At 50.2% G+C, this 10,869-nt stretch overlaps 1 protein-coding gene across 1 annotated transcript in view; it reads left to right on the top strand.

Annotated features, from left to right (window-relative positions):
* Smad3 (SMAD family member 3) overlaps positions 1 to 10,869 on the top strand; it is a 111,229-nt gene that overhangs the window by 26,658 nt on the left and 73,702 nt on the right. The window lies entirely within an intron of this gene.

Here is a 10,869-nt window from a genome sequence, read left to right as displayed (position 1 = left end):
CGATCACGTTATTTCTGGTCCTCAGCTATTCAGGCACCTCCCCTTCAGTGTTCCAAGCTCTGGCCCATCCATCCTTTGGCAAGGCTTTGGACACCAAAACCTTTTGAGGCAGCCTACACACTGGCTTATGGGGATGGGCCTAGAAAAGCCATCCTGAGCCCTGGACAGGTTAGGGCATGCAACTTCAGACCTTGGCACTATCTGAATTGTAGTCAGAGGTGACATTAAGATGTGAGGTGAAGATGACATTCATTGTGACTCCCGCTCAGCCTGCACCTGGAGTCAATCAGGCACTGTCCCCTCAGCTGCTGTCCTTGGACAAGGTTGCAGGTATTTACCTGGCTGCCTTCTAAGGCCGACTCAGCATAGAAGCCTCATGCTTGGCTCAAAATTGCTGCCCTTCGGAGAGGGCCGTGGCAGGGTGGGGCGATGTGATAGCGGGGAGGCCAGGGCCTGCTCTAGCAGGTCCTAATGACTCTAAATAACCATGTTACAGGCAGGGCCTTGAACTTAATAAACACACGTTACTTCTCATGCAGCCACAACCATCAGAGCTCGTAATTACCTGCGATCTGCCGCAGCACAGGCTGCACTAGAGCAGGCAGGGATGTGACCACATGTCTCTATTGCAGCCCTCAGGACCCATGCTTCAACCTTTTTTAAAAATCTTAGCAGGTTGTGGCTGCCTTGGTTGGCCACAGCAATGTGGACTCAGAGTTGCTGTCATTTTCTCTGCAGTTAAGTATCTGTGTGTTTTGACCATACCTGGTAGCTCCAACTTCTGAGACGGCAGAGGTACTTCGTGTAGGAGATACTTGGTGTGTGGTGGCAGGTCCAGAGGAATCACCCTGAACCTGGCTGGCTGAGTAGACCAAAGGCAGGTCATGTGACTTCTTTGAGCCTTGATTCCCTCCATTAGGAAAGTATTTTAAGGTTATTGTAAGAGGGGTTTAATTTCTGTACAAACTTTAGCTTGTCTTTGTCACCTTGCTAAGAGCCAGGAAGTACCAGTCCCATCTTTCCATCCCTTGGTGATAATCAGATGTAGATTGGACACTTGGCATCTGTCTTTATTTTAAAGATGAATGTATTTTTATGAGTGTCTGTAGTGTGTGTGTATGGGGACTGTTTGTGTGTCTGGTGCACACTGAGGCCTGACGAGGATGTCTGATCTCCTGGAACTAGAGTTCCAGATGGCTGTGAGGCGGGAACTAAACTGGGTCCTCTGCAAGAGCATTCAGTGCTCTTAACCGCTGGGCTTTCAACCTTTCTGCTCTCCCACCTGACTGACTTTAGCTGGGTAGGCAAGCAAGCTGGCACCTGGCAGCCAGTGTGTCATCCTCAAACAGGAAGGCCACTGTGTTCTCCTAGTCCTTCAGGTACTAAAGTGGCCGAGCATTTAAACAGATCGGTCTCCCTTTTCAGTGTCTGAGGCTTTAGCCTGCATTTCTCAGACATCTGAGGTGGTATCTTTAGCTCCAGTATCCCCAGTGTGCAAATTTTTGACATTATGACATGACATTGTCATTTATAAAGTTTATACCCAAGGACACAGTCTAGTTACTAGTACAAAACTCACACAAAGGACCGATCTCATGATGCTGTAAGTGGATTTAAGTCAGTTTGGGTTTGGCTTCATAGCTATTCCAGGGCACATGCAGATGTGAGCTGAGCACACGAATGATATAAAATGGTGGGTAAAGGGCAGCTGTGGGAGTGGGTCTTTTGTTTGTTTTGCGTGTGCATGCATGGATGTGTGGTGAGGCCAGATGTAGGGTTTGGAGGACAACTTCCCAGAGCCAGTTCTCTCCTTCCACCACAGGGATCCCAGGGATTCAACTCAGGTTGTCAATCTTGGAGACAGGCCCCTTTGCCTGCTCAGCCATTTCCCCAGCCCCGGAGTGTGACTTGAGTGTGGCCCTCAGGTGTGGCCACCCTCACGGGCATTTCATGGGGAGTCGCAGACCCTTGCTTGGTTCAGTGACCTGTGGCCGCCATCTTGGATCTCTTCTTGATAATTAGTTTCTTTGAAGCAGTGCTCTGTGAGGGGAGGGCAGGGGAAGGGAGGGTCAGTGGGGTGAGGAATGGGATGCGGAGGAACACGTGGTTCTTTCTGCCCCATTCCTAGCCGTGCTTGCAGTGTCCCATGAGCACAGGATTCAGCCAGATACTCATTTCGAAGGGCTTGAAACCGAGTGCTAGGTAAGCTATCACAGCTGTGGCCTGGGCGCTCAGAGCTTGAACCAGAATTTGTTTTGGATGCAGAAAGAAAAGCTTTCCAAAGCACCTCTGGGAAAACTTGCTGACCCAGCAAGCCTGTCTCCTCACTCTATTCCTTCCGTCCATCGTCCATCGGCCAACAACTTACTCTGAAAGTGAGCGCGGAGGAGGAAGAGGAAGGTTGGAGCTGCCCTCAGGGCCTTTCCTCACAGCACCTCTTTTCCTGTGGCCCTTGAGGGGAGTGTGTTCACAGGCCAGCGTGAAGGAGAGACTGTGGAGTGAAGTTGGCCCTGGGCTTCGCTGCTTCTGTCCTGGTCAGAATGCAAGAGTAAAACACAAATTCTGTGCACAAAAATTCTATAGACCAGTTAAAAGCTTGTCTAGAACCGTTGTCATGTGAGATCACACATCTAGGTGAATAGTAAAATCATAATTTTCTCAAGACGATGTTAAATGACAAAATGAGATGGGAAAAGCTTATTTTAGTGCCTTGGGTGGTGTGTGTGTTTGTGTGTGTGTGTGTGTGTGTGTGTGTGTGTGTGTGTATAGGGGGCTTGGAATCCACTATCCTATGCTCAGGCTGGCCTGGCTCTTTCTAGTGATTCTCCTGCTTCAGCCTCTGAGTGCTGAGATGGGAGGCAGGTGCCACCATGTCCAGCTCATGGACTCTATGCTATGCACACACTATGATGCCAGTGTGCCTGTTGTCCTGGGCTGGAGGTCCCAGGCCTTGTGCACACGGGTTCTTGCTAGATCCTGGATCTAATCACAGGCTAGTTGACTGAAGAGAACTCACAGACAAATGAGTATTTGCTTGATCTAAAGAACTGCTGGCGGTGGCAACGGCACCATTACAGTTAAGGGCATTACAGGCTACCCTTAACTTGCCCTTGGGGGAGCATTTTGGGGGGAGTACATTGCATTCACTCTTAGGAGCTTTTGCACAGCCTAGGATAGAAGCCTGGGCAGCTCTGATTTGAGTATCAGCCAGGTCTGTTGTCCTTGTGGCTGTTAGGAGTGTGGGCTATGTGGAGGCTGAAATCCTGGATCGGTCGGGTCCTTCTGTTTACTCTTTGCTTATTCTAGAGCAGGTCGTCAAAGTCTTTGGAAGCCCCAGTTTCCCTATATAAAATGAAGATAATGGTAACTACCACCGAGGGTGGTCACGAGGATGAACCAGGTCACCAGGTCTGTCCCTTCCTCCGTAAAACCTCAGTTTCCTTATCTGTGAGATGGGGTGAGGATGGGTAGGCCCACCTTACAGGGTGAGACTGAGCCGACATTATGTAAGTAGTTGCTGCAGTCGTGGGGAAGAAGGCTGAGGAAAAAGATGGCGTTGTGCTGGTGTGCACTCAGAGCCCCAGCTCCAAGTTTTAACTTCTGAGCCTCTGAATGTGTCTGAGGGGCTGCTATCCCAGCCCCCTAAGCAGCTCTCCAAGCTGTTCTTTAGAAACTGCTAGAATGAAGACAAATAGCAGCGGTTGAAACATGACGCTCTAGAGTCATCTGAGATCTCAGCCTCTGTCCCTGTCAGTGCCTTGAACTGTCCCTCCCTCAGGAAAGCCTCAGTTTCTTTATCTGTGGAATGGAGTGAGGATGGGTAAGCCTTCCTCATGGGGTGAGATTTAGCTGACTATGTGGAGAGAAAGCCTTCAGGGGAGCTGGGATACGAGAGGGATGAATGCGCATCAGGTACATGGGCAGGAGAGATTGCTTAGTTGGTAAAGTACGTGTCACACAAGGTCGAGGACCGGAGTTTGATCCCTAGAGCTCTCCTAAGAAGACAGGTGTGGGGCTGTGCACTTGAAATCCCAGCACTGGAGAAGTGGAAACAGCCAGCCAGCCTCGCCCCAGGCCAGTGCCATTGAGAGAGCCTGTCTTAGAAGACACAGTAGATAAGCTCCTGGGAGACCACACCTGGTATTGACCTCTGATATCTATATCTGCATATATGTGTACACACACACACACACACACACACACACACACCATGAACCATACAACATACAAAAGTAGTTAAAAAAATAAAGTATATATGAAAATACCATAATAAAGCTTATTGATTTAAAAAAGCATATCTGAATACCGATACTGGGAACTCTGTGATAAACCTTCAGTATCTCAAATTAGTTGCAGCACCCGGGAGGTGAGGCAGTGCTAGGACTGCCTGGCTTCCCCTGATCAGGTCAGGAAGGAAGGAAGAAGGAGGAGGGAGAGAGAAAGCTGATGGGTTTGGCCTTGTCCCCTGGCCCGAGCCACAATGGCAGGTTTTGGGGCCTCAGGAAGGGAACAGCCCTGTGGTTGCAGGGCCAGCGTCAGCTGTGGGGAGGGAGCGGCCAGAGTGAGTAGCGGGGGGGTTTCTTCCTGCCTGGCCTCCCAAGCAGGCCTCTTTCTGCCTGGCTCAGGCCTGGTAGCCCAGAGGCAGACCACAGAGTACATTTGAGGCCTCAGCCGCTCATTTCGAGGGTGGGGCAGAATTTTTCTCCTGCCACAGTGAGCTAATTAAAGAAAACAAGCTTTGAGTGTTGGGAGAAGAGACCACAGAGCGCTGGGGAGGATGGCTGTACAGAGGAGGCCAGCGTAGCCCCCAGAGGGCAGGTGGAAGTGGGTACTGAGGTACTCATGTGTCCCCAGGGAGAGGGGGGAGAGATAACTGTGGGGTATACAGTGGGGTGGAGGGTAGGCTTGTCACTGAGGACAGACATGGAGGGAGTTTAGGCTCTGAGGAGGGATAGCAGTTTGAAATGGTCTTAGATGTGGACTTTGCCCTGAATTGTGGATTGGATTTATGTCCTGGGGGCCCGGCTGTTAGTTAACACTGCATAGTCCCCACACCCTCTGCTCCAAGGCCACGCCCTTTCCACTCTCACTCTCCTCTAGAGAGAGTGGACGTGACTCCTGAATTCTCTCAGAGTAAACTGGGACCACAAGTGGCAACTGACTTTATCAGTTCAAAGTCACAGGACTGGAAAGCAGGGGTGAAGACACCGGGCCATGGGTTGCCACTGGATCAGGTATGTTCTTGTAGGAAGGGGAAATCCGGCATCAATTCCTAATGAATGTCCGTCCCTGTATCCCAGGACCAGCTCCCTGGCTCACACAGCCATTGAAACACAGATTGCAAAAGGCAACTTGTTTCAGGAGGCCTAGGAAACCCATTCAGAAAATTCCTGTTTGTTGTTAGGCCTTTTGAAGCGTGAAGAATCAGAACACCCTCAAACCACATAGTTTTTCAATTTTATTAAATTTCATGTACAATAACAGCTGGTAGAGAGGCCGTGCTGGCCTGTGGATTGTATGTGTGATTGTTGTTGTACAGGGAGGTCTTCCTCTTGGAGACATGCTGGCAGAGAGCTGGGAGTGAGGTAAGACATGTATGCGGGAAAGTTTCCATTCACCTGCATGGAAGTCACGACTTGAACAGGAACCCGTGAGATGTGACTGCAAGTGGGATATGAAGAGAGACGTAGCAATGCTGGACCAACCTAACAAGCACTCACCCCACCTTGTACCATACACAGGTTACCTTTTTTCTTTTTTTTTAATTAGGTATTTTCTTCATTTACATTACAGGTCACCTTTTTAAAGTTTCACTAGTAATTAATAGTTCTGAAGTTTGTGGATGGTCTACTTACTGACTCAGAGACTAGTCAGGGGCTGGGAATGTGACTCAGTCAGTAGACTGCCTGCCCAGCATGCATGAAGCCCAGGACCTCCATCCTCAGCACCATTTAAACTGGGCACATCTGTCATCCCGGCACTTGGGAGATGGAGGCAGGAGGGTCAAAAGTTGAAGGTTATCACTGGCTACATAATGACTTTGAGGCTATCCTTGGCTATGAGAGACTCTATCTCAAATATGAAACAAAACCAAAACCCAATCCAACCCAAACACTCAGTGAAATGTTATTTTCAGTTCAGAAGTGAGAAGGCCGTGCTCTATACCATTGTGTACCTTGAAAATGTGCTGAGTAAGAAGCCAGATATCGCCCCCTCCCCAAGCCATCATTAAGTGATTCTGGGCACACAGAGTGTCCAGGGTTGTCAGCCTTGGGAGAGAAGAGAGATAGAGGAATGGTTACAGGATATGAGTAGGGCTGAGGGGTCTACTCTGGGGACAGGGCTAGTGTGTTTAGAGACCAACAGGTGTCATTGTTGACACCATTGCAAATGAACTGAACCGCTTACTTGTAGATGTTAAAGCTCTAGCACTTTAGCTTTTGATGTGGTCTACCATCTGTATCCAAGCCAAGCACACTCCTCTCCTGGTGGCCTCCGGACACTGGGGTTATTGTAAGGTATGTCGCTGAGGGGAGGAGGAGCCTTCTGTGTGCACTGAGGCCGAGCAGAGCATTGTCCTGTCCTGGTCAGGTTCTACCTTTCTGAGGAACAGGAGAGCCAGAGAGGGCCAGGGACTTGCCCAAGGCCACAGAGCAACTGCTGGGTTGATCGTTGGATTCCAGTTTCAGTCTGCTCTGAGAATGTCACAGTGGGAGAAGTTGCTGGGTAACATCTGATGTAATTACTATTTTGTGCCTTCCAAGGGTGCTGGGGAGACTGCCCTGGTGGGGAATGCCCGGGATTAACTCTGGAGATTTTGGCCTGTGTCTGCATGCATGTTCTAGAATAATTCTATATGCACCACCCAGTTTGGGTGTAGAGCAAAAGGAATGTATTGTGTGTGAATGTGTACATGAGGAGTGATGGGGCATCTCCATGGCATGCTGTTGCTGCTTTTCTGTTTGTGTGTGTGTGTGTGTATTTGTGTGCAGGTGTGTGCAGGTGTGTGTATGTGTGTGTGTATTTGTGTGCAGGGGTGTGTGTGTATTTGTGTGCAAGGGTATGTGTGTATATTTGTGTGTAGGTGTGTGTGTATTTGTGTGTGTGGGTGGGTGTATTTGTGTGCAGGTGTGTGTGTATATATTTGTGTGCAGGGGTGTGTGTGTGTGTATTTGTGTGCAGGGGTGTGTGTGTGTATTTGTGTGCAGGGGTGTGTGTGTATTTGTGTGCAGGGGTGTGTGTGTATTTGTGTGCAAGTGTGTGTGTGTATTTGTGTGCAGGTGTTTGTGTATATATTTGTGTGCAGAGGTGTGTGTGTAAGTGTGTGTGTGTATTTGTATGCAGGTGTGGGTATATATTTGTGTGCAGGGGTGTGTGTGTATTTGTGTGCAGGTGTGTGTGTGTGTGTGTGTACATACACAGGTACATGTGAAGGCCTGAGATCATCCTCAGGTGTCTCCTTCAGTTGGTCTCTGCTTGTGTTTTTGAGACAGTTACTAGAACGTAGTGATTTGTCTCAGCTGGCTGCCTAGTGAGCTCCAGGCACCCTCTTGTCTCTGCCTCCTCAGCCCTGGGATCTAAGTGCTTGCTACCACACCCAGTCCTTTTCTGAGAGTCCCGGGACTTGAACTCATGTCCTTGTGCTTGTGCGGTTAGCACTTGAACAATGGGACAGTTTCCTCAGCCCTGCTCTTTTCCTTTCCACTGTGAACATTTGGCATGGCAGGAAACAAGCCTTTCTAGGACGCAGTTCACTGCTCGTTCTGCTTTAAGACTGATGTGGACCCAGCGCCGGGTGGGTGAGTCTGTGTTTATGGTGACATGAATCACATGGGCATCAGTGAGTTCTATAAACACTGCTGTATCAGAAGAGGGCTTCAAGCTCAACCAGCCCTATGTGACTGTGTGACTCGGTCCTCTCGGGAGCAGCTCTCTAGTATGCTGTCCCGGGTAGTGGCAGTGAGCGTAGTTATGATGGTGCCATCTGAGGAAGCTGAGCTGGCACCGAGTGAAAGGTGTATTTAATCTTTAGGAGAAGTAAGAGAAGGTTTCAGGAGCTTGGAAATTTCACTATCCCGAGAAAGTATACTGAAGTATGACCCAGGGACAAGGAATGACAAGTGCTGAGTCTTATTAGCTCTGGGACGTTTGGGCAGTAGCCTCTCCTGTCCAAGCCTAGCTGTCATACCCTGTGCATGACTAGCATGCCAGCCTTCATGTCCCCTGGAGTGGGTGTGAGGCGATGGCCTTGTCAGGCTTTCTTGCCTGTGCAGGCGTTTGTGGGATGGCGGGACTGAGGGGCAGGCGGGATTGTACGATGAAGTGGGTTCTCCTGGGAAACTGGACCTGGAATGTCTGGGGTCTGTTCTGCCATTGACCGCAGGGTCCGAGGCACCTGTTTTGTTGAAGGCAGAGTTAGTGAAGACTCAGCCCCTTCCCTGTAAGGATTAGTCATATCCTCCCATCCAAACACTAACCAGCCTCGACCCTGCTTAGCTCTATCGGACCAGATGGAGGTAAGGTGAGCTCATGTGGAATGGCCTGAGATTTAATTGCATTCTTGCTGGTCACCTGGAAGGTCAGTGCGTTGTGAGTGAGTGGCATTGACCTTAGGATCCTCTAGACCTGCCTTGCTAGTCAGGCCGTGGTGGGGTGGGCTGAGGTGTGTGCACTGGGGGCATGCACTGGAGTCTGTCACAGGTAGGGCGAGTCAGAAGAGACCACTGCACACTGCTTTTCCTTTTGGAACGTGTTGTTCACACAGTCCCACGCCCTTGCCCAGAAATGTGTGAAAACCACTTGCAATATGCCAAAGGAGGCTCTTTTCAGAGTGAGCTGGCCCAACCACCCTCTCGAAGCCAGTGGGTTTTGTGTGAACATTCAGGTCCTTCCTCCACTGCAGGAATTTGGGGTCTGCCTGGGGTGCTGGTCAGGGCTAGTGCAGACTGGTGAATGTGGACGGATTCTGATAATTTCGGAGTGAGAGTCTGGTAAACAGGTGCGAGCCTGAGTTTCTCCATGGCCTTAGCAGGGGCAGACCACAGTGGATAGGTAGGACCCGGACTCATCCTGCTCATGTGGACTGGGATGTGGTCCGGTCCCCTCGCTGGGTACTGAAAGGTCTCCAGAGCCCAGCACTATCTGGATCTGTCTTCACTCTTTCTAGTTGGAGCTCACCCTGGTCCCTCTTGGGTATGCTATATGCACCTGCTGCCACATCCATTGGCTGCCATGTATCTCGGAGTGTGCCCCAGACTCTCGCACCCTTCTCTCTCTCTCTCTCTCTCTCTCTCTCTCTCTCTCTCTCTCTCTCTCTCTCTCTCTCTCTCTCTCTGTCCTTTGTTCCCAGAATGGTTCCACTCCCTTGCCTTGGTTACCCCCGGCTCTCTCTCTAACCACCTTTCCTTTCTCTGAATGTCTGCTGAGTCACTTCCTGCCTAGGGCGCAGAGCTCAGTAAATATTTTTGAATGTATTAATTTGGCCCTTCTCCACAAAGGTAACTTACCCGTGTGTCATTCATCCGCCCAGTTCTGACTGCTGGAGTTCCCTGTTCGGAAGCCCTGTCTTGGGCCTGCCTTGCTCTCCTCCCCCTGCCTCCCACCATTTGGGGAAGTCCAAGGTGCTGTGGTGAGGGATGGGGTTGAAGAGAGTTTAAGGAAGCAGCAGAGACCTGTGCAGATGTGAGTTAAGGATGATTGAGTTCCAGCTGTGACCTGACCTGCCTTAGGGAACCTAGAACAGGTGGAGAACTAGGCACTACTGGCCCAGAAATAGGAACTCAGAACTCCAAGCACTGTCTGGGCTTCTGTCTCATCATCAGCTACTCACTCGGCCCTCTCATCTCAGATGCTGGTAGCTTCGACCTGTCATGTGTAGCAGTCCAATGTCTGATCGTTACTCCTGTATGGTTTTTCTATGCATCTATTGAACAGAACACAGGGGCCTGAACTGAGCCAACAATAATGACTTCCATCTCCTGTTAATCCCGGGGAAGCTTGGCACTCTGTCACTTCTAGTAGCCAATGTGGGGGCCAACTGTGTACCTTTCTCTTTGTGTCTAGCTTGTTTCTAGACCTCAGTAAGCACTCAGTGTGGGTTGATCAGTGAGGCCATGTGTCTTATTTAAGGGAGTGAGTAGCTTTACCTTTTCCAAGGTGTTGACCTGCAGGCCATTGGAGATTGTACAGAAGGGAGCCAGGGGACCTGGAGGAAGGAAGGGGGCCAGGGCTGAGCTGTGTGTAACAGGCCCTGCTTTTCAAAGAGCCTGGCCTGCTGGGTTTGTTGTGGCAATGTTCAAAGGCAGGAAAGTAGATAAGATCAGACTTCAGACTGCTCACCCCCATACCTCCTCCGCCTCTAACAGCCCAGAGTGTCACCCAGGGCAGGCAGGCAGGCAGGCAGGCAGGCAGGGCCGGCGTGGGTATTTTTCAACTTTTGTAAACGCTACACTAGCACAGTGAGTGGCACTTCCTTGTCCTCGGAGAGGCTGGGGAATGAATGAGTTCAGGCTTTCCTGTTCTCATGGGAGTGGGTAGGTGCCAGTGTGTACACCGAGTGGCAGCTCCCTTGGGGAGATGAGGCATGCTAGCCAGAATGCCTCATCATAGAAGAAGCTAGACTTCTACAAAGAAAGGATCCTGTTGGGCGAGGTGGGGCATACTTATAATTCCAGCACTTGAGAAGCTGAGGCAGGAGGATTATGGATTTCAGGTCAGAGTGAGACCCCTGTCTCAAACAAGACCAAAAGCAAGTCAAGCATGGTGGCTCATGACTGTAAAGCCAGCACTTGAGAGGCTGAGGCAGGAGGATTGCTTTGAGGTAAATAGTGTCGAAAACCAACTGATGGGTCAAACAAACCAAGGCTTGTC

The sequence above is a fragment of the Mus musculus genome, chromosome 9 (assembly GCF_000001635.26).
Source record: "Mus musculus strain C57BL/6J chromosome 9, GRCm38.p6 C57BL/6J".
In the NCBI taxonomy this organism is placed as follows: Eukaryota; Metazoa; Chordata; class Mammalia; order Rodentia; family Muridae; genus Mus; species Mus musculus.
Note: the sequence above shows the minus strand (reverse complement) of the source record. Positions and strands in the feature narration are given on the sequence as shown.